At 41.5% G+C, this 24657-nt stretch overlaps 1 long non-coding RNA gene and 1 pseudogene across 1 annotated transcript in view; both read right to left on the bottom strand.

Annotated features, from left to right (window-relative positions):
* LOC108514563 (heterogeneous nuclear ribonucleoprotein C-like) overlaps positions 1 to 7085 on the bottom strand; it is a 15088-nt pseudogene extending 8003 nt beyond the window's left edge.
* Positions 7086 to 11731: 4646 nt separating this feature from the next.
* The window catches only part of LOC108514576 (uncharacterized), a 63874-nt gene continuing 50948 nt past the window's right edge, over positions 11732 to 24657 (bottom strand). Inside the window, exons 4-5 of the long non-coding RNA XR_001881253.1 lie at positions 19589 to 19670; positions 11732 to 11816 (exon numbers count right to left, since the gene is read on the bottom strand). This is a non-coding gene — a long non-coding RNA (uncharacterized LOC108514576). The remainder of the gene's footprint in view (positions 11817 to 19588; positions 19671 to 24657) is intronic.

The following is a 24657-nucleotide window of genomic DNA, read 5'->3' as shown; positions in this document are numbered from 1 at the left end:
AAAAAAAAAAAAAAAAAAAAAAAAGCATTTTGAGGAAATGAATGACTGACTCCAGTATATAATTTTTTGTTTATTGCTGCAGTCTATAGTTCCTATAAATGACTATTTTATTTTATCTTATTTTATTTTATATTTTATTTGGAGACAGAGTCTCACTCTGTCTCCCAGACCAGAGCGCAGTGGCAGGTGAGCCACCACACCTGGCCTTTTTACACCTTTTTAGATATTAGGATCTGCCAGGCAGGTGCGGTGGCTCAGGTCTGTAATCCCAGCATTGTGGAAGCCCTAAACGGATGGATCGCCTAAGGTCAGGAGTTCCAGACCAGCCTGGTCAACATGGAGAAACCCCATCTCTACTAAAAATACAAAAACTAGCGGGGCATGGTGGTTCACGTCTGTAATTCCAGCTACTCTGGGGGAGGGGCGGGGGGCTGAGGCAGGAGAATAGCTTGAACCCAGAAGGCGAAGGTTGCAGCGAGCCGAGATGGCGCCATTGCATTCCAGCTTGGGGGACATAGTGAGACTCAATCTAAAAAACAAAACAAACTTAGTATGATCATAGCCTAACATCAAAAGCTTCCTCTCCTCTCAAACTACCTATGAGGATACAAAACTATCCATACGTGTCACAATTCCACAGTTGCTGCCAATTACTTTGGTTCTATGATATGTAATTGATGTAATTTACTTGGGCCTGAACACTTGAATTCATGGAAAATAGAGACATTATGATTTTCTTCTCAACGGCCTTGGCTTTCAATTATCCTTAATCATATCCTTTGTAATAAATTATCATATTTGATAGACAATACAAAAGCAAAAGAAGAGTTAGTTACTTTGTATTCTGCCTACCATTGGCTCAGATTGCAACATTTGGCCCTAAGCACAGATCTTACCCCTTTCCTTATCAGAAGCGTCTGCCAAACATAGGAACAATGTCTTATTTGTTGACCACATTGTGACTCTCAATTACTCATTCTGGGATTTGCTATGTCCTCAGTGTTATTGCTATGCTGTGTGCCTGTTTTTGATGGTGAGGCACCTCTTTCGTTTCACAGTTCCTTTGAAAATCGCTGCATGACATGCAGTACCAGCATTTTATTTTACTTTGTGAAGGTTCTACTGTTTTTTTTTAAACAATACTTTTTTTTTTTTTTTTTTAACTCAAATACTTAAAACAATTGCAAGTACTTTAAAGTCAGGGACCATCTCTTGTATTTCTTTGTGTGACAGATGGTGCTTATAATAGGTTATCAACATAATCTTTTAAAAGAAATGCTATTGTTTGCTTTTTGCAATTGACAGTCTCACTTGCAAAACTGAGACACATTTTTGCTGTAATTCAGATAATTGATTTTTATCAAATATATTAAAATCTTCAAAACTGCAATTTCCTCCAACATTAACGCAGCCCCTTTAGTACCTATCCCAGGATCTACTATATAGGCACACTCAAACATTTGTTGGATTAGTAAAATGCAGAGATTATATATACTTACATAGTTAAACCTCTATAGACAGCGCTTCACAGTAACTTTCTTATTTGAAGACTCAAATAATGGGCCCTATATTTTTTCTGTCTCTAAAGTTTTCAATATCTGTTTTCCCAAAGTCTTAAGTCTAAACATGCTCATCAGTCATATTCTTGCACATTACAAACACTACAAATTCTAAGATGATGCAGATACTTTTTATCAAGGATCTTGTCACTTTCACAGGACAACTCAGTATCCTATTATAGTTAGAATCAAGTCCAAAGGCAGAGGTTTTTCCTTATTAAGATTACTTTGTGGCCAGGCGCGGTGGCTCACGCCTGTAATCCCAACACTTTGGGAGGCCGAGGCGGGTGGATCACGAGGTCAGAAGATCGAGACCATCCTGGCTAACACGGTGAAACCCCGTCTCTAATAAAATACAAAAAATTAGCTGGGTGCAGTGGCGGGCGCCTGTAGTCCCAGCTACTTGGGAGGCTGAGGCAGGAAAATGGTGTGAACCCTGGAAGCGGAGCTTGCAGTGAGCTGAGATAGCACCACTGCACTCCAGCCTGGGCAACAGAGCCAGACTCCGTCTCAAAAAAAAAAAAAAGATTACTTTGTAAAAGACAAACTAATGTGCAAGAATTTATTTGATGATCTGCTTTTAATAGAATAAGACATAATAATAGTTGAAGACTTCCTTGCTTACAAAATCTCTATGGATTAGTTTGTAATCCCTTTTGGAAATATATTTTCCACGTGGTCTGATGGACAAAGCCATCTGTTATATGCACTCAAAATAATGCATATTTCCTTTTTTTTTTTTTTTTTTCTGATATGGAATCTTGCTCTTTTGCCCAGGCTGGAGTGCAGTGGCACGATCTTGGCTCACTGCAACCTCTGCCTCCCGATTCTCCTGCCTCAGTCTCCTGAGTAGCTGGGATTACAGGTACACGCCACCATGCCTGGCTAAATTTTGTATTTTTTTTTTTACTAGAGACGGGGTTTCACCATGTTGGCCAGGCTATTCTCGAACTCCTGACCTTGTGATCTGCCTGCCTCAGCCTCTCAAAGTGCTGGAGTTACAGGCATGAGGCACCGCATCCGGCCAATATTGCACATTTTCTATCTGGTTTTTAAAATATTATCATCCAGATTCTTTGTATTTTGTGCCTATTCTCATGTTTGAAGATTTACTTCCTTAAAATACTACATTCCATATACTTTTAGTCTGACTATAAATTAGCAATATTTTTAGAAGTCATTTTGGCAGGATCTATAAACATTTTACTTTTTTTTTTTTTTTTTTTTTTTTTTTGGAGAGATGGGGGTCTCCCCATCTTGCCCAGGCTGGTCTCAAACTCCTGGGCTAAAGCAGTCCTCTCGCCTCAGCATCCAAAAGTGCTGGGGTTACAGGAGTGAGCCACTGCACCCAGCCCTATCAGCACTTTCAATGTCTCTATCCTGTGATCCAACAATTACACTTCTAGGCCTCTATCCTATAGAAATACTAACAAAAAACTTAGTCATGCATTATTTATAAGAGCAAAAAATATTTAAAATAACCTAAACGTTCATGTTAAATAGACATGTATAAACTTATGATATATTTATATCATGGAATGCAGATAGCAAAAAGAATAAGGTAGATCTGCACATGCCAATATTGAAGAATATTTATGATATTCAATTGGGAATAAGGAGAAAGAGAGCACAAAGTATTTTACATAGAGTGAGCTCACTGTTTAAAGAATAAAAGATACTGGGTGTGTGTATATATTTGTATATATGTTTATGTAGTCATTTAAAAAGGTGTAGGAGAATATACAAAAAATAAAGGGGTCAGGTGCTGTGGCTCCTGCGTGTAATCCCAGCACTTTGGGAGGCCGAGGCGGGCAGATCAACTGAGGTTGGGAGTTCGCGACCAACCTGACCAACATGGAGAAACCGCGTCCCTACTAAAATACAAAATTAGCGGGGTCTGGTGGTNTGTTTATGTAGTCATTTAAAAAGGTGTAGGAGAATATACAAAAAATAAAGGGGTCAGGTGCTGTGGCTCCTGCGTGTAATCCCAGCACTTTGGGAGGCCGAGGCGGGCAGATCAACTGAGGTTGGGAGTTCGCGACCAACCTGACCAACATGGAGAAACCGCGTCCCTACTAAAAATACAAAATTAGCGGGGTCTGGTGGTGCATGCCTGTAATCCCAGCTACTTGGGAGGCTGAGGCAGGAGAATCGCTTGAACCCAGGAGGGGGAGGTTGTGGTGAGCCGAGATCACGCCATTGCACTCCAACCTGGGCAATAAGAGCGAAACTCCATCTCAAAACAACAAACAAACAAACAAACAAAAACAAAGGGATAGGCAGAGCCCTTTCACCTTTTACTTTATATATATATACTAATATATTATTTAATTTTTTTCCAACTAGTATGCATTATTCTTACATTCCAATACTTCCTTCTAAAGAAATTTTCTTTTGTTAGAGTTTATTTTAGGTAATGAGTATTAAATGTTCTGAATATATCATTATTTTGCCTTCATTCTACTGCAACCTAATGACAATTTTGTTATCCAAAGAATTATAGGCCGGGCACAGTGGCTCACACCTGTAATCCCAGCACTTTGGGAGGCCAAGGCGGGTGGATCAACTGAAGTCAGGAGTTCAAGATCAGCCTGGCCAAAATGGCAAAACCCCATCTCTACTAAAAGTACAAAAAATTAGCTAGTCATAGAGGTGCTCACCTGTAATCCCAGCTACTTGGGAGGCTGAGGCAGGAGAATCACTTGAACCCAGGAGGCGGAGGTTGCAGTGAGCCGAGACCACTCCACTGCACTCCAGCCTGAGCAACAAGAGTGAAACTTTGTCTCAAAAAAAAAGAAAAAACAATGATAGATTCCGAGTAAATTTCCCCTCAGAGGTGTTCACAATATTCTCTGATGGTTGTTTGTATTTCAGTGAAGTCAGTGGTAATAGCCCCTTTGTTGTTTCTGATTGTGTTTATTTGAATCTTCTCTCTTTTCTTCTTGATTAGTCTAGCTAGCAATCTATCTATTTTATTTTATTTTATTTTTTCAAAAAACCAGCTCCTGAATTCACTGACTTTTTGAATGGTTTTTTGTGTCTCAACCTCCTTCAGTTCAGCTCTGATTTTGGTTACTTTTTGTCTTCTGCTAACTTTGGGATTTGTTTGCTCTTAGTGCTCTAGTTCTTTTAGTTGTTATATTAGGTTGTTAACTTGAGATCTGTCTTTTTGATGTGGGCATATAGTGCTATAAATTTCCCTCTTAACACTGCTTTAGCTGTGTGTCCCAGAGATTCTGGTATGTTGTATCTTTGTTCTCATTAGTTTGAAAGAACTTCCTGACTTCTGCTTTAATTTCATTATTTACCCAAAAGTCATTGAGGAGCAGGTTATTCAATTTCCATGTAATTTTATGGTTTTGAGTGAATTTTTTTTCCTAAAATTCCTGGTTTAATAAGGATTTGTTTATTTTGAGGAAAAAAGGTCCCAAACATCAGGTTGTTCACAAAAATAATCTACAGTATCAACTTTAGAGAACAAATCATAAGACAATAACACTATATTTCTGGAGGATGCATTTGACATGCCAATTCTCATTCACAGAAATACATTGTTACATTTGTGTTGAACTGCCCTACACAGCACATTTATGTGGGGGTGTAACACACATACTTCTAAGTCAAAGCTTCTTTCAGGAGCTACTCAACTCCTGAGATTGCTTTTACAGTTAGGGAAGCATTTACTGAACTTACGTATGAATAAAAAGAACTGTACTCCCTGCATAACAAGAGATTATTTTGGAGACAGTTGATAAAACTCATACATCCTTTTTATTGTTAAGTCACAAACAGGTATCAAAATTAAAAGCAAAAATTACAGGGTAAGACTTAATAAAACTACCAGGAGCATCATAGGAAGTGAAAATGGGACTAGGAGCAGGGCAGTAAGAATTAATGAACAGAACAAGGACAAGGATTTGGAGAACAGTGAGCATGTGCTGAAGATACTAGGGGAGAGGATCTGGTGAAAATTTTCATCTTAGAGAAGCACCTAGGTAAATAAATAATGGGATAAGATTTCCAGACCTCACCATGTGCTTAAGAATCATCCTCGCCAGGCGCGGTGGCTCACGCCTGCAATCCCAGCACTTTGGGAGGCCAAGGCGGGCAGATCACGAGGTCAGGAGATCGAGACCATCCTGGTTAACACTGTGAAACTCCGTCTCTACTAAAAATACAAAAAATTAGCCAGGCTTGGTGGCGGGTGCCTGTAGTCCCAGCTACTTGGGAGGCTGAGGCAGGAGAATGGTGTGAACCTGGGAGGCGGAGCTTGCAGTGAGCTGAGATCACGCCATTGCACTCCAGCCTGGACAACAGAGCAAGACTCCGTCTCAAAAAAAAAGGAATCATCCTCACCATTGGCGCTGTCTCTGTCATCTTCTCCTTCCTCAGCCTCTTTCTCATCATCCTTGATCAACTCCAGCTGGTCATCCCCCATCTTCAATATCATCATCATCTAGTAGGTTCCCCTTTCAGGAGAGTCATCTGCACCCCCCCTCAGAAACCATCTTCACATTAGTCTCATCTCTCTTCATGGAACTGATGCTCTGCTCCTCTTCTGCCTTATTCCTCATCTCTACTGCTTGTTTGCTCTGTTCCTTTTCAATTTTTTCCAGGAGATAATCCACCTTTTGTTTTATCTGTTTCAATTCCTTCTTTATGGCCTGAAGACCATCTCCTTTCCCCACTATTCACTCTTAGAATGGAAACTACTTTTGGCCCTTCTTTCTTTTCTTTTCTTTTTTTTCTTTCTTTTTTTTTTTTTTTTTTGAGACAGAGTCTCACTCTGTTGCCCAGGCTGGAGTGTGCAGTGGTGTGATCTCGGCTCACTGCAACCTCTGCCTCTTGGGTTCAAGTGATTCTCCTGCCTCAGCCTCCTGAGTAGCTGGGATTACAGGCATGTGCCACCACACCTAGCTAACTTTTGTATTTTTAGTAGAGATGGGGGTTTCACCATGTTGGTCAGGATGGTCTCGAGCTCCTGAACTCATGATCCACCCACTTTGGCCTCCCAAAGTGGTGGGATTACAGGTGTGAGCCACCGCACCCAGCCACATTTGCCCCTTCTTGAGGTGTTTCCTGATACACAGTGGTGTTTCGATGGTACTACAGCCCGAGCAATAGGAGAAAAAGGAGGAACATGTGCTGGGTAACTGTACGTCCTGTCATAATAATCCCACTGAAAGTCATAGTCCAAATCAAAAGAGGAGCCATATATCTCTGCTACAGATCATTTCACACCTGCTTTCCTAGGTTCACTTTTGGCTCTGCAGCCAGGATAATATCTAAAACCTGGCCAGCAATCATTCTGCCATTCTCTCCTGCTACAGCAGCCTGGGCATATCTCTCATTAACATACTGAACAAAGGCAAAGTTCTTATGAACCGAGGAACCCACAATTTTGCCATACTTCGAAAAGACTGCCTCCACATCAGACTTCTTGACCGCAAGAGTGTTGAGATTCCCAAAGAACACACAGGAGTTCATGGAGCAGGGATCTGTCTTGTTGGTAAGATTGCTGGCCATTGTGTTTGATAATAAGACTTCTCACAAAGCTGAAAACAGGATGGGACGGGAGAAAAGGTTTGATTCTGAGTCTCCTACTCCTGGATTCTATGTAGAGACAGCTAACTGCTGCTTGAGGTTGGCAGCAATAGGCCACAACAACTCAGTCTTCATCTCTTCACAAAATGCTGAGTGAATTTCTTAGTCTTGATTTCTAATTGTTCGTTCTGTGGTCCAAAAGATTGTTTATTATGATTTCAGTTCTTTAGCATTTGCTGAGGAGTGTTTTATTTCAAATTATATAATCGATTTTTGAGTATGTGCCATGTGACAACGAGAATAATGCATATTCTATTGTTTTGGTGTAGAGAGTTATGTAGATATCTATCAGGTTCATTTGATCCAGTGCTCAGTTAAGGTCCTGAATATATTTATTAATTTTCTGTCTTGGTGATCTAATCTTGTCAGTGGGGTGTTAACATTTCCCACTATTACTGTGTGGCAGTCTAAGTCTCTTTGAAGATCTCTAAGAACTCCCTTTATTAATCTGGGTGATCCTGTGTTAGGTGCATGTATATTCAGATAGTTAGATTTTCTTGTTAAATTGAACTCTTTACCATTATGTAGTGCCCTTGTCTTTTGTTAACTTTCTTGGGTTAAAATCTGTTTGTCAGAAACTAGGACTGCAACCCCTACTTTTTTCTGTTTTCCATTTGCTTGGTAGGTTTTTCTCCACCGTTTCATTTTAAGCCTAGGTGTGTCACTGCATGTGAGAAGGGTTTCTCGAAGACAGCATACCAATGGATTTTGGTTCTTTATCCAACTTACCACTCTGTATCTTTTAATTGATGCATTTAGCCCATTTACATTTAAGGTTAGTATTGCTATGTGTGGATTGATCATGTCATCATGATGTTGGCTGGTTACTTTGCAGACTTGTTTATGTGGTTGCTTTATGGTGTCACTGGTTTGTGTATTTCAGTGTGTTTTGGTAGTGACTGGTAACTCTTTCCTTCCCATATTTAGTGCTTCCTTCAGAAGCTCTTGTAAGGCAGGTCTGGTGGTAATGAATTCCTTCGGCATCTGCTTGTCTGAAAAGGATCTTATTTCTCCCTTGCTTATGAAGCTTACTTTGGCCAGATATAAAATTCTGGGTTGGAATTTCTTATTTTTTAAGAATGTTGGCCAGGTGCGGCAGCTCATGCCTGTAATCCAAGTCCTTTGGGAAGCTGAAGCGGGTGGATCACGAGGTCAGGAGTTCGAGACCAGCCTGACCAACATGGTGAAACCCCTGTCTCTACAAAAAATACAAAAATTAGCCAGGATTGGTGGTGGGCACCTGTAATCCCAGCTCTCCAGGAGGCTGAGGCAGGAGAATTACTTGAACCTGGGAAGTGGAGGTTTCAGTGAGCCAAGATTGTGCCACTGCACTCCAGCCTGGGTGACGGTGTGAGACTTCATCTCAAAACAAAAAAAAACACTTGTGATTGCATTATGAAATTCTTTGTTTTTTGATTGTTTGTTGTTTTTGAGATGGAGTCTCCCTCTGTCACCCAGGCTGGAGTGCAGTGGCAAGATCTCGGCTCACTGCAAGCCCTGCCTCAGCCTCCTGAGTAGCTGGAACTACAGGTGCCCACCACCATGCCTGGTTAATTTTTTTGTATTTTTAGTTGAGACAGGATTTCACCATATTAGCCAGGCTGGTCTTGATCTCCTGACCTCGTGATCTGCCTGCCTCAGCCTCCCAAAGTGCTGGGATTACAGGCATAAGCCACCATGCCCGGCCATGAAATTCTTGTAGTGTGTTTTTCAGCTCTATCAGGTAGGTTACATTCATCTCTATACTGGCTATTTTGTCTGTCAGCTCCTACATTGTTTTATCATGATTTTTAGTTTTCTTACATTGGGTTTCAACATACTTCTGTAGCTCAATGAACTTTGTTCCTATCCATATTCTGAATTCTACTTCTTTCATTTCGGCCATCTCAGCCTCACTCCAGTTCCAAAACCTTGCTGGAAGGGTGATGTGGTCATTTGGAGGAAAGAAGACACTCTGGCTTTTTGAGTTTACAGCATTATTGTGCTGATTCTTACTCATCGCTGTGGGCTTATCTACCTTCAACCTTTGAGACTGCTGACCTTTGGATGGGGTTGGTTTTTTTTTCTTTTATCCTATTTGATGACCTTGAGGTTTTGATTATAGCATAAGGTACATTCAGCTGGCTGACTTCATTTCTGGGAGATTTTAGGGGGCCAATACTCAGCTCCCAACTTCTGGACTGTGTGCTCAAACTCTGGGGGCCTTGTATTGGGACCCAACTTTGCTCTCTGGATCCTCAAGGATTGGAGTTCACTGTGCTGTGGGGGCCAAAGTGTGGCAGCTTGTAGTGTGTTTTTCAGCTCTATCAGGTAGGTTACATTCATCTCTATAATGGCTATTTTGTCTGTCAACTGCTGCATTGTTTTATCATGATTTTTAGCTTTCTTTCATTGAGGATCCCCTGCACAGTGTTCTTTGTGCAGTATTAGGGCACGAACAGGGCACTGGCAGGGCTTTCTGGCTCTGTACCTGCCAAGGGTCTCTCTCCAATGGTGGGAGCAGGGAGCAGTGGCCAGGGAGGAGAAGGAGGGCAGACTGCACTCCCACATGCTGGCAAGGCAAGGCAAGTAAAACCCACCTGTGTAGATGTGGGCCAGAAAAGCAATGTGGGAAGTTGTGGTGGGCTTGGGGGAGGCTGCAGTATAGGGAGGGAACATGCAGGCTGGTGTGTAGCCATAGGGGCCATATCACTGGAGCTCTCCACAGGTCAGGCACTGTCTGCTGGTGCAGAAGCCATGGTGTGGGCCCCCAGGACATCTGAGACTGCCCTGTAAGCAGGCATGGCCATGCTGGGGCCCCAGGAAAGGCCAGCAAACCAAGAAGTGCTCAGGTTGGACCAGCCCTATCTGATGTGCAAGACTACCCTGCAGAGATTAGGTCTGACAGCTTCTCTAGGGCTAAAGTCTCTTAAAGGAGCAAGTCAAGCCTAGAGGGACGGTCGTCCCTGGCTGTGCTCCACTACAAATACCCTGGCACCAAACCCTCTGGGCTCCACGTCAGCTGGTGTGCTGCCCCACCACTTCGCTAAGTAGCTCTCCCTGCTACCTCAAGTGTCCGTGGTGGTCAAGGGAGCTGTTCCACTTGTCTGCTTCTAGTCAGCCATCTTGTTCTCCTCTGTATTTTATTTTATGCATTTAAAGGTATTATTCTGAGAAGGTATCCATAGTCTTCACTAAACTGCTACAGAGATTCCTGGAACAAAGACATTTTTTAAATGCCTGCATTAGATTGATTGTAAAATTCCTGTAACCTCCATATCTCTTAGCTTTTCTTTCTGTTTCAATCTTTCTATCTTTTTCTCTCTTTAGCTAGGTAATAGAGATCTAGAAGGCCCTCAGTTAGGGCAATACATGACCAACAACAGCAGTTTTGAGGTCGGGAGAGCCACAGCTCACTGCTCTGGTTTCTTATTTACTCACAGCTTCTGATCCAAGGGACATCTCTGTCCTGTTTTTGAACATTCATTAATTTTTTTGTCAGTGCCGCAGTCTTCTTGAGAAAGGAAGAGATGATCAGTATGCATGTGGTTGGCCATCTTAAAGCTGGGATGCATATATCAATTTTGCATTTAGAAAAAGAAGGGAAAAATGCAGTCATATATTATTGATCTTTCTTTAATTTTTTTTTATAAAGGAGGAGACCACCCCTCATATTGTCTTATGACAAATTTCTGCCTCCAAAGAAAGAAAAGTAAAACTAAAAGGCAGAAATGAAATCCACATGCAGACAGCCCGGTGCCACACCCTAGGCCTGGTAGTTAAAGACTGACCCCTGACCTAATCGGTTATGTTATCTATAGATTACAGACATTGTATAGAAAAGCACTGTGAAAAATCCCTATCCTGTTTTGTTCCAATCTAATTATCAGTGTATGCAGCCCCCAGTCACATACCCCCTGCTTGCTCAATTGATCACGACCCTCTCACATGCACCCCCTTAGAGTTGTGAGCCCTTAAAAGGGACAGGAATTGCTCGCTTGTGGGACTCAGCTGTTGAGACAGGAGTCTTGCTGATGCCCCCGCCGAATAAACCCCTTCCTTCTTTAACTTGGTGTCTGAGGATTTTTGTCTGCAGCTCATCCTGCTACACTTAAAATAATATACTCTTCCAAAGCTATTTTACAAGTGAGAAAACTACAGGTGGTACAAGCTAAGCATTTATTCAGTCATGTAGTTAGTTAATGACAGGGATGGGAATAGAATGCAGATCTGCTGGTTCCTTCTATAACACCTGCCCTTTTTAGCCATGTTATGATACACCTCTTTCCTCTCCAGGAGCTAACAGTGTTGATATTACAAGCCATAGCCTAGAAAAATCATTCTGTTATTTATTTTGTTATTGTGCATATGGTTCTCTTTGCCTGAAATACTGTTCAGTTGGTTAGTCAACAGATAGTTTAGAACACTTGAGGTGTTTTCAGGCACTGAGCACCAAAAATGCGACATTGAGCAAGATCCAGTCCCTACCCACACAGAACTTATAGTTAGTCTAGTAACAAAGATAAACAACAAACAAATACTTAATTTATCTCCCCTTCTTTTGGTGACCTTCTATTCACCTTTCAGGATCCAACTGAAATGCAACTTCTCTGTGAAGCCTTCTGGGTAGAGTTAGTTGTCTTTTCTGAACATGGTCCACACATCTGTTATCAACTGAGAACAGGTTTTTTATTTTAATATTTTAGTTAACAGTGTATTCTGTCACCCCACTCACCTCTATTCCCCGACCAGGAGGTAAGGACATGGCAGCTTTGCTTATTCATTTTGCTCTCTACTTCAGGACCTAGCACAATGCCTGGTACATGGCAGGCAATAAACATGTGAATGACTAGAACTGAAGGCAAGAAAATAGAAAGTTCTTTATGGCTCATTTCTGTATACTGCATACCTACTTGTGTTTTTAAATTTAAAATGGCATTCCCCATTGATGATTTTAAGTCTATGATTGGCAAAATCTATTTTCACTGTTTGGGCTAGTGGCCAAAATAAATGGAAAGAGACACGTAAGCACTTGCCAGCTGTTGTTCATTACAAAACCTTAGTCTATTCAGAAACTTATTGAGAAAGTTCACCTTTTATTTCCATTTATCTGAGTTGACAGTCTCTACAACCTAAACCCATTAGAATCCACACCTCCAAATTCATTTAGTTCTGTATGACCTATGATTACAGAAATTGAATCTCTAAAGAATCTCAATTTCATTATTTGACTAACTTAAAACTTCATAAAATTATTTTTGAATTATTGTTGACAAGCCAGGTATCTAAGTTTCAAGAAAAATAAATCAAAATTAGTTCCATATTTATGTAGTCGTGGAAAAGGGAAAAGGCTGCGTTGCCCGGAAGGAGGCAGCAGTTTCCCTTCTGCTCTCTTTTTAGGGCTATATTCCCTTTTGTGAGTGATACCCTTAAGAAAAGCAGAGACCACTGGGGTAGGCAGTCACACAATACTTATAACCAGAGCCCTAATTAAAAATGGGCCTGAGATCTGTGAAGGCTAGAGTGGGGATGGTGCCTTGAATGTTGTAATTTCAGATCTTCATATAGTTTTTGCAGGAGGTAGAAACTTTCATTCATGTTGAGGCAGATTCATCCTTGGTTTGGGGATAATTATCTAAATGGACCAGGTTAGATATGCTTATATTAAGCCAGATCCTTTTCAGGAATTCGGGTTTGACAGCTGTATCTTTAGAGAGCTAAACTTTTCTGCATAGTAATGGCAAAAATTGTCTTTATTATGGGCAAAGCTACATATCAGCAGTTTACTATGCCTTTGGGGAAATGTTTCCTTTAAAGTGCAGGTGTAGGCTACCCTAGCCTGTATGGTATTGTTTATTGTAGTAGAAATGCTCATGCTTCCTGTTTAAACAGCTTCTCACGGGAGATTGGGAGAGAAGACTTTAGGACTGCAGAGAAACTGTGGTTCTGATTTTGAGTTCATGCTGGATAAAATGTTATAAAAATAATGGGACTGGGCTAGGCTTAATGCTAAAAGACTGGCCTGCTATTCTGTCATACACAGTAATATTCAAATGCAGATTTTGGAGAATATGCCCCATTGGATATTTTGCTTTTATATGATGATATCACAGAGACCATAGGGAGAGGCCTGACCCCATGAGTGGGGGAGGGCTGGAGTTTACCCACAGGAAATAAACAGGAAAAGAGGATGGGGAGGCAGGCCTGAGACTAGAGGGACAGAGGGAGAAATGTGGTCCTCTCCTGGGCTCCTGGAGATTGGGGCCTGGACTTTTAGCAGAGCGAACCCGCTGGAGGTTGCTGAAGGGAAAAGATAAACAGACACTGCTAGAAGGTCCAAGTTTGAGAACAGGGAGGCACTCTCAAAACAGGGGTCCCCAACTCCTGGGCTGTGGACCAGGAGCAGTTCATGGCCTGTTATGAACCGGGCTGCACAGCAGGAAGTGAGTGGCAGGCAAGCAAGCGTTACCACCTGAGCTCTACCACCTGTCAGATCAGCGGCAGCACAGGAGCTTGAACCCCACTGTGAACTGTGCATGAGAGGGATCTAGGTTGAGTGCCCCTTATGAGAATCTAATGCCTAATGATCTGAGGTGGAACAGTTTCATCCCAAAACCCTCTCCCACCACCATCCATGGAAAAATTGTCTTCTTCAAAACCGGTCCCTGGTACTAAAACGGTTGGGGACTGCCGCTCTAAGAGCCCAAAGCAGACTATGCTCTGGCTTGTGGATTCTGAGAACATTCAGAATTAGTAGGCATTTTTGTTTGTCAGTTTTATAATTCCTTTCTCATATCCTTAAACATTCTGCAAAATAATGTTTGGTCTTCATCATGCTGTGGGAAATTAAAGGGTCTGTGTCCACCTTTGGGATCATCTAGCAAAGGGAAGAAAAGCCTTTCTCCCCCTGAGACCAGCACAGCTACAGTGGCATCAATCCTGGGGTTGTGGGAGATGAGGGGTGACAGTGGTGGAGCTACGATGAGCAATCTGCCACCACAGGGATGGCTAGGGCAGTATGGGTTTGTGGAACATGTGACTGACTGGGAGGCGCAAAGACCTACTTGCAGAGAGGGGCCTCATAAAATACAGGATTTTCTGTCATTAGATGAGATGAAAGTTTGAGCCACGGTAATTTGGACATTACAAGGTAAACCTGACCTCCTCTTTAATCACCATCTGGTGCGTCCAGGTAGACTGGGTGTATGTATATGGAGCACACCATAAAACAGTCTTTGTATCTTAGTAACCTGTTTAACATGGGTTTGCAGAATATAAAAGAAAACCGAAACGGGTTCCTAATCGAATCTGTGAAAATCTTATTGAACATTTTATAGTCACATTCCACGTATCCATTTGTTAGTACTCTAATCTTGTAATGAACCCCATCATGTGCCAAGCAGTATGGTAGAAACCAAAGTCGATCCACTGACGTGTAGCTGGTGTCAACTCCTCAACACTCAAGGTAGAATTATGACAGCATATTCAATTTTCCTATTTAAATGAAAAATGACTTGAGTCCCCTCATGTTAGGTTTGTGTGTTGTCTCTTTTTTGGGACCCCTTTCCCTTCTTCTAGCTCTTCTGAGAACCCTGGAGGGTGTACACATTCCAACTGGGAGGTCCATTTGACTTCTGCTTCAAGTTAAGGTAAGCCCTAATATCAAAGCACCCACTGCTATTCCTGCATGCCTCATAGTGTTGCTGTTGAAAGTTGGCCTTCCACTGTCAGCCAGGCCCTGTAGCAGCTCAGTGTCAGACACTGCTGCTGATCCAGTTTACCGCATCAGCTAGCGTCGTACTTTGATGGAAGGTGTCTTCATGAGAGACTCCATTCTTTTGATGCCATGATCAACAGAGAATGTCCCTTGCTGGATCTCCCAGTCTGCAGCATTTAGTGCTCAGTCCTTTGCATCACATAAAACCATTCCCCCTCAATCCCCACCATCAATCCACCTTCACTCAGACTGGCTGAAGCATTAGCACCTCACAGACTGCAATACCAGAGGCCAGCCCACTTTCCTTTTCAACTGTAAAAATACAAAAGCACTATATTCATACTTCTCACAGACAAAAGGCCCTTTCATGCCCTCAGCTAAAGTGACTATCTAGGTGGTCTCCAGGGCCACCTCTCCAGGCAGCAGTTTTCTCTTGACCTTTAGACACAAACGCTCCTTCCTTGGCAATAGGATTTAGAAAGCTGCCATGAATCCCAAACTCCAAATTCCAGGATTCCCATCTATCACCTCCTGAGAGGTGATTAGCTTTTGTGTCTCAATAATTCAAGTCCCAAGGCCTCCAAAAGCAGAGGAGACAAAACTTATGTTTAGTTCCTTACAAGGCATTCTTGTTCCAAAGGTTAAAAGACTTCGTGCCTCTGTGATTTCTCCTGTCTAATAGGGAAAATATGCATGGGAATTAAAATGAAAGTATAATGTAAGATATATGAGGAAATAGGCCGGGTGAGGTGGCTCACGCCTGTAATCCCAGCACTTTGGGAGGCTGAGGCAGGCAGATCACAAGGTCAGGAGATCGAGCCCATCCTGGCTAACACGGTGAAACCCGTCTCTACTAAAAATACAAAAAATTAGCCGGGCGTGGTGGCAGGCACCTGTAGTCCCAGCTACTCAGGAGGTTGAGGCAGGAGAATGGTGTGAACCGGTAGGTAGAGCTTGCAGTGAGCTGAGATCACGCCAGGCTGGAGCCTGGGCAACAGAGCAAGACTCTCAAAAAAAACAAAAGATATATGAGTAAATAAAGGCAGAGGCAGAAGCACCTAACTTTTTGGGGGTTCTGGAGGGGGAGACCAGAGGAGTTCAAAGAATTTTAATTATGCCTCAAAAAAATAGTAGCAGTTTTCCCGATGAATAAGGCATTAAACCCTTTCTAAGTATGCATTCATATATCACTAATTCAATAAGTATGTACTAAGTATCTGCACAGTGAGTGACACTATTCTAGCTGCTATGGGTAGAGCAAGAAGCAAGGCAAACAACTCTCCTCCTCTCTTGGAGGTGGAAGGCAAAGAGCTATGCAGGCAGCTTGTTGTCTGTGTCCCACATGTGGCTGAGTCACACAGGTCCTCCCAGCGGGCTGTCTTACATGGCTAACTATGCCCAAGACAACAAGCATCACCCTAGACATCGTCCACCAACGTAAGGTGGGTCAATATTTATTAAGCATTTACTGTGTCCCAGGCTCTGTCTGTTCTATGTCTATTATCTCATTTAATTCTCACAACAACCCTATGAAGATAGTAATTTATGACGCCCATTTTACAGATGAGGAAAACAGAGATACTCATGATCAAGAGGATTGTCTAGGGTCAAAGACTTCATAGGTAAAGGAGCTGGATACAAACCTAAGCATTTTGATTCCACAGCCTGGACCCTCAGTCATTCTGCTTAGTTCCGCCAACAAACATCCCTCTACTGCCTCTTTTAATTACACTGCTTCCTTTTCTTCACTCCCTGGCATCCTCTGCCCCTAATTCCTCATGCTCATCTTTAGTTACTTGTCTCCTTTCCCTGTACTGTACCCACTCAGTATCTTAATGGGAGGCAATTAGCTGGGACGGCAGGCAGGAGCTACCGTCTGACTGCTCTCAGAAATCAGGGGGTTTTACTTCCAATTTAAGTTTCCTGCCTAAATGCCATACTTACTAAGGGAGTATGACAGTCTCCCACACACCAATGAGAAAGAAAGGCAGTTTCAGACATCTCTGAACACATTCTTAGCGTGTTCTATCATTTCCACTGGACTAGGAGCTCCTTGGAGCCTGCATTTCAAATATCATCTTTGCATTCCAGGTAAAGACAAAATCCAGGTTCTATCCCAGTACCAACCACAGAAGGCACACATGCGGTATAACACTTTTTTTCTTGTAAAATGGGAAAGTATAATTGAATTTAAAAATTATTTTTATTTAGATGTTTTGTATATTTACCATAAAGTGATTGATGATTAGAGGCTGAGGAGAATTGATAACATAAGAAGATAATGCATTTCGAAGGGGTTTTGGAAACAAACAGCAACAGAAAAAGGTAAGAAGAGGCCAATTGCCATGGCTCACACCTGAAATCCTAGCACTTTGAGAGGCCGAGGCAGGTGAATAATCTGAGGTCAGGAATTGGAGATCAGCCTGGCTAATATAGTGAAACCCCATCTCTACTAAAACTACAAAAAATCAGCCGGACATAGCGCTGCATGCCTCTAGTCCCAGCTACCCGGGAGGCTGAGGCAAGAGAATCATTTGAACCTGGAAGGCAGAGCTTGCAGTGAGCCAAGATCGCACCACTGGACTCCAGCCTGGGCAACAGAGCGAGACTCCACCTCAAAAAAAAAAAAAAGTAAGAAGAATTATCAATTATAGAAGGAACTAATAATGATGATAAAAGTACCAAAAATAATTACCATTGTATTGCATTAAACACTGTTTTAGGTGTTTGCCTATGTTATTAGCATTTACCCCTCATTCTCATAACAAATCATTTTATAGATGAGAAAATTGAGACTTGGAGGGCTTAAGAAACTTAACCGGGTGCGGTGGCTCACACCTGTAATCCCAGCACTTTGGGAGGCTGAGGTGGGCGGATCATCTGAGGTCAGGAGTTCGAGACCAGCCTGACCAACATGGTGAAATGTAATCTCTACTAAAAATACAAAATTAGCTGGGCATGGTGGCACACGCCTGTAATCCCAGCTACTCAGGAGGCTGAGGCAGGAGAATTGCTTGAACCAGGGAGTTAGAGGTTGCAGTGAGCTGAGATTGCACCATTGCACTCCAGCCTGGTGACAGAGCAAGACTCCGTCTCAAAAAAAAAAAAAAAGTGTATTTATCTATCTCTATATATATACATTTAAGAGTCCGCCTTTACTCTTGTCTAATTACCCTTTCTTTCCCAGAGGTAACCATTTTCTTTATGCATTTACACACACACACACATACACACACACACACACGCACTGGGTTTTCTTTTTCATAAATGAGATAATGGACAAGATTGAGTTTCAGGCCTTTTCATATTTCAAAGCCAGAATAAATATACAAGGACTGTAACCTGTTTATCATTCTAGGCCTTTTTTCTTAAGGCCCTCCAATCTAATTTGTATTGTAGCCACTGCAAATGTATCATAGGCAATGGGAACTGGGCTGCATTAGAGAAAGAGGTGCATCAGTAAGATCTCCCTGGGACATCTGACCTTGTAGAACCTCTCCTCTTGTGGCTTTAGCACTGCAAAACCAAGCTGAGAAGAAAAGGATGGAAGAGGAGAGTAAGGGAGAAATGTATAGGCCCCTTGGGTCCTTGGATGTCTGGGCTGTTAGGGTTTGGATACAGTTCTCACTAGGACTCTAAACTCTTTTGCCTCTTATAGCCAAAGGGATAGAGTTTGAAGCATGTAAGATTTTGGGAAACATGCAACTTACCAAGGTCCAATCATTGATGATTGGAAGTGAAATGTGCAATAAAAGTCAACTGGGAGTTAACTCAAAGGCATTTTGAAAGTTTGCTTCAGTGAATTAAAATTATAGCCTTTTGTCCCAAATTTCTCAACAAATACTCTATAGAAATTTTTAAGCCCCAGAGTCCTTAACTAATGTTATTTAAGGCAATTTTATGTGTCTAATTGTACAGATTATTTGCTAACTTTTAACCAAGAAATGATCTCAAAATACCCTTGTGTCTACTGATATTTCAAGGTAAGGGAATACTCTGGAATGCTTCCCATTTTCCAAATGTAATATTTTCCAAAATAAACTTTGGAGTAACTGCACAGTTGATATCATGTGAACATTTTAATTCACACAATCATGCTGCAGTTTATGGGAGCTTGGCTTTTTTCCAGGAGGTTTGGAAGTCCAAAAGCTGGCTGTTTCTTCTCTGTGGGAGAAAGATGGAGCATGTGAATCAGAATTGGTAAATTGGAGAAGAGGTCACAAACTGAATGGAGTTAAGCAAAGTGCAGTGCAATCTGCAGTGGGAGAAAAGCCAGTTGTACAGAGGGGAAGGACTGGTTACCATTAAAGTCTTCAAAATTGAGACCTCAGAGGAGAAATGAATGGAGAAATGAATGGAGAACAACTCCTTGTTTCTCTCTCTCTCTCTTCTAGAGGATGGGACTGGTATAATGAGATCCAGGTGCAACCCTTGAGATATCAGGGATCCCCATCCTGGTCTATTCAGAAGTCCCCCAAACTTTCAGTACCTATAGTTCATGTACTGCCTCTTCCAAGGAGCCTCCCTTGATGGCTCAATTGCAGTCATCAAATGACATCTCACTATTGAGATGATCTGTTTCCTTGTCCTTTTCTCAATGGAATGTAAGATTCTTGAGACAAAGATGTAACAGGCACACAATAATTATTTGTTGAATGTTGGCTGTATCAGCTTCTCTGGTTGGAAATAATCCCCCCTCCTCTGAGCTCCCCTGGTGCTTTGCACTTACCTCACTCATGTGATCTTTTTCACATTCCACCTTGTACTATAATTTCTGCATTTTTTAGCTCCACTATTAGACTCAAATTCTTCTGCAACAGAGATGAGATAATGCATGTAAAGCATTAGTACCATGTCTGCTGAATAAATGATAGCTATTATTATTTGTGTAATAATGCACCTGGAGGAGCAGAAAATGCATTTTATTTAAAAAACAGCTTTGGAAAATCACATTTGAATAGATCTTTATTTTGCAAGAATCACTTGAGTGAATTACATTACTACAAGAGACCTACTGCCTTGGAAGAAGGAATAATATGATGACTTGGTCTTGAAATATCTGTTCTTTCCCATTCCCTTGGAATAGAAGGCTGGGGTTAAGTAGGTAAGTCAGTGCTAAGCTGCACAACTTCAGGGGACACCATGCATATTGTAATAGATTGCGATGGACGTGTTCTGAGGGGCACAATGTGGGTGGTACCCCTGGAGTTCTGCAAGGAAGCCACCCTGAAAAAAGAAAAGGGAAAGAGGCTTTGACCCTTTATCTTTGAGGTCCTAGGTTAGAGGTCCCCAAATGGATTGGGATGGTACTCACTGAGAATTATTAGCAGGAAAGAAGAACAAGGGCCCCAGAAAGGCACTTGCCATAAGGGAAGGGCTGTCTGCAGAGCACTGGGCTCAGCAAAGCTTTCTGACTGAGGCTAGATGCCATTGGGAAAAAAGGATGGATCTGAATCACTGAAGGGCCACTGTAACCTAAAAATCTTTCTGGGCTCTCCCCAGCACCAGTCAGAAACACCAAGTAGATCTAGAAGTCTTTTTTCCTCTCTATTTTACCAGCTGCTTTTCCTCAAGGGTCCAGGAAGTTGAGACTGATGTTTTAATTTCACTTCAAGTTTACCATCCTGTACTGTGTATGCTCAGCAAGTGTTAATGACTAATCAGCTAGCTGGTTGAGTGAATATTGAGTTTTGGTTGAGTTTTAATATTGAAAGAATTGGAGTCATTCATTATTATTTGATTCCAGACATGAAACAGAATGGCAATTCGAGGAAAATAGTCCTATGTGATTTTGTGTGTGTGATTTTTATTATTAAAAAACTAAATCTATCATTATATTAAGAAGCTTTCTTTTTATAAGCTTATAACCATATAAACAAGAATACTCTCAGCCCTACCTTCTCTGGCCTCAATGTGGCTGTCAAGATATTGGGTCTGGGTCAGTCAATACTAGGTTTGAGTCATGTTTTGCAACCTATTTGTTTTGTGATCTTTAGCAACTCACTTAAGTTCCAAGTGTGTTTCTGGTGTATAAAAGGGGACAACAGGCTGGGCGCAGTGGCTCATGCCTGTAATCCCAGTACTTTGGGAGGCCAAGGAGGGCAGATCACGAGATCAGGAGATCAAGACCATCCTAGCTAACACGGTGAAACCCCGTCTCTACTAAAAATACAAAAAATTAGCCGGGTGTGGTCGCAGGCGCCTGTAGTCCCAGTTACACCGGAGGCTGAGGCATGAGAATGGCGTGAACCCGGGAGGAAGAGCTGGCAGTGAGCTGAGATCGTGCCACTGCACTCTAGCCTGGGCAACAGAGCGAGACTCCATCTCAAAATAAAATAAAATTGAATTAAAATTAAAAAATAAATAAATAAAAGGAGACAACAATCGTACATGGTTCATAAAATTAGATGCTACGTGTCAGACACTAAACCTGACACAAAATAAGCACTTAATAAATGTTAGCTATCACCACTTATTATTTCCTTCATCACCAAACTCCACTCTGCATCCTTTTATTATTATTATCATTTTTTTTTTTTTTTGAGACGGAGTCTCACTCTGTTGCCCAGGCTGGAGTGCAGTGGCATGATCTCGGCTCTGCCTCCCAGGTTCAAGTGATTCTCCTGCCTTAGACTCCTGAGTAACTGGGACTATAGGGGCGAACCACCATGCTCAGCTAATTTTTGTAATTTTTAGTAGAGACGGGATTTCGCCATGTTGGCCGGGTGGTCTCGAATTCCTGACCTCAAGTGATCCACCTGCTTCGACCTCTCAGAGTGCTGGGATTACAAGTGTGAGTCACCATGCCCCGCCTCACTCTGCATCCTTCTGCACCTTCTCTGTGTTCATATTTAAATATCCTACAATCCAGTACCCATGACCCACATACTTTGATGGAGTTTTTTTCATGGGTTTTGTTTTGTTTTGTTTTGTTTTTGAGACACTCTCGCTCTGTCACCCAGGCTGGAGTGCAGCGGCGCGATCTCGGCTCACTGCAAGCTCCGCCTCCCGGGTTCATGCCATTCTCCTGCCTCAGCCTCCCAAGTAGCTGGGACTACAGGAGCCCGCCACGAGGCCCGGCTAATTTTTTTGTATTTTTAGTATAGACGGGTTTTCACCGTGTTAGCCAGGATGGTCTCAATCTTCTGACCTTGTGATCCGCCCGCCTCAGCCTCCCAAAGTGCTGGGATTACAGGCGTGAGCCACGGCGCCCTGCCTTTTTCATGTTAAATAGTTCTTTATATATATATATATATATACACACTTAAGGGATATAATATACTTTGATATACATAGTGAAATGATTACTACAGTCAAGCAAATTAATATATCCATCTTCTCACAGTTCCTTTTTTAAAAAAGTTTTCTAGCTTTTTTGAGATATAATTGACAAAATTTTATAAATTTAAAGTATAAATGTGATAATTTGATACATGTATATTGTGAAATGATTACTATAATCAAGTTAGTCAACACAGCTATCACTTCACTAGTGAACTTATATGTATGTGTGTGTTCATGGGGGCGGGTGGGTAAGAACATTTAAGATCTCTCAACAATTTCAAGTGTACAGTATTACATGGAAACTATAGTCACCAAGCTGTATGTTAGGTCCCTAGAACTTACTCATCTTAAAACTGAAAGTTTGCTCCCTTTGACCAACATTTTCCCATTTCCCCTGCCTCCAGCCCCTGGCGACCACCATTCTACTATTTGTTTCTATGGGTTCAACTTTTTAGATTCTATACATAAGTAAGATAATACAGTATTTGGCTTTGTCTGTCTGGTTTGTTTCACTTAGCATAATGCCTTCAAGGTTCATCTATGTTGCAAATTATAGTATTTCCTTCTTTTTAAGGCTGAATAATATTCCATTTGTCTATACATAACACAATTTATTTACCCATTCATCTATCAATAGACACGTAGGTTGTTTTAATGTTGTGGGTACTTTAAATAATGCTAGCGTGAACATGGGTGTGCATATTCTCTTTGAGATACTGATTTCATTTCCTCTGAATATATACCCAGGAGTGAGATTGTTGGGGTCATATGGTAGTTCCATTTTTAATTTTTTGAGGAACCTCCATACTGTTTTCCATCTAACAGCTGCACCAATTTACATTCCCATCAAGAGTGGAGAAGGATTCCCTTTTCTCCACATCCTTACCAACATTTGATATATTTTGCCTTTTTGATGATTGCCATTCTAACTGGTGTGAGATTATATCTCATTGTGGTTTTGATTTGCAATTTCCTGATGGTTAGTGATGTTGTTAGCACCTTTTCATGTACCTGTGGGTCATTTGTATGTCTGCTTTGGGCAAGTGCCTACTGAGGCTCTTTGTCCATTTTTTAATTGGATCATTGGTTTTTTGCTACTGAGTTGTATGAATTCTTTATATATTTTGTATATTAACCCCTTATCAGATATATGGTTTACAAATGTTTTCTTCCATTCCATAGGTTGCCTTTTCATTCCATTGATTGCTTCATTTGCTTGTGCAGATTTTTAGTTTGATACAGTCCCACTTACTTATTTTTGCTTTTGTTGCTTGTGTACTTTAATGTTCTTTTAAAGGTCTTCAATGACTTTCTTACTGCCAAGGCCAATGAATACTTTTCATTGTTTCCACTGCTTTCTTTGGGGTATTTGATACCCGCAAACAGTCTCCTTTTTGGAATTCTCTTCCTTTTGTTTCCATGACAATCCATTCTCCTGATTTTCCCGATGAACCACAATGTCTCTCTTCTCAATTTGCTTACTTGGCTTCTTCTTCTGTTAGCCAGACCTTAAGTATTATTACTCCAATATTTAATTATTCACCTGTCTTTCCTTTTCACCCGGCACACTGCTACCTTAACTTCAATTATTATTCATACTCCAACTACTCTTAAATATATATTTATACTTCTATGTTAATCTCCAGACCTGTATTTTTGACATCTTACTTGACATCTCCACCTGGATTTCTCTTGGGAACCTCAAACCTGGGGTATAGAAAGTAAAATGTATCCTCTCCCACTCCAAACCAGCTCCTTATTCTGTAGTCATTTTTCTATTAGTGGTATTACTACTTCCACATTCATTCAAGTAAACCGATGTTATCTATAACTTCTCCCTCTCTCACCACACCCCTCCGCACCCCACTGCCATCAATATGCACTCATTCTATTTATTCTACTCCTAAACACTTCTCAAATCTATCTTTTCTTCTACATCCTCACTGCCAGAACCTTGATTTAGGCCATCATTTTCTCTTGCGCAAATATTGCAGTAGCATTCCACATAACTGTCATTTTCTATTTATAAAATACAATATCACTCATCAGCTAAAATCCTTTACAGACCTCACACTCAAAACTGGACAGAACCAGAGTGGGGCTGCTAGAAAAAAAAAATAATAATAATAAGAATAATTTACTTTTAAATTTTCAAAAAAAATCTTTTTTTTTTTAAACGGAGTTTTGCTCTGTCACCCAGGCTGGAGTGCAGTGGCGCGATCTCGGCTCACTGCAACCTCTGCCTCCCAGGGTCAAGTGATTATTCTGATTCAGCCTCCCAAGTAGCTGGGACTATAGGCGCCCGACACCTCGCCCAGCTAATTTTTTGTATTTTTAGTAGAGATGGGGTTTCACCACGTTGGCCAGGCTGGTCTCGAACTCCTGACCTCAGGTGATCCACCTGCCTTGCCTGCCGAAGTGCTGGGATTACAGGCATGAGCCACTGTGCCTGGCTACATATTTTCATTATGTGGTACATATACACCATGGAATACTATGCAGCCATAAAAAAGA

The sequence above is a fragment of the Rhinopithecus bieti genome, unplaced genomic scaffold (assembly GCF_001698545.2).
Source record: "Rhinopithecus bieti isolate Rb0 unplaced genomic scaffold, ASM169854v2 scaffold_30846, whole genome shotgun sequence".
Classification (NCBI taxonomy): Eukaryota; Metazoa; Chordata; class Mammalia; order Primates; family Cercopithecidae; genus Rhinopithecus; species Rhinopithecus bieti.
The sequence above is the reverse complement of the archived record's forward strand: the minus strand, read 5'-3'. Positions and strand labels throughout refer to the sequence as shown.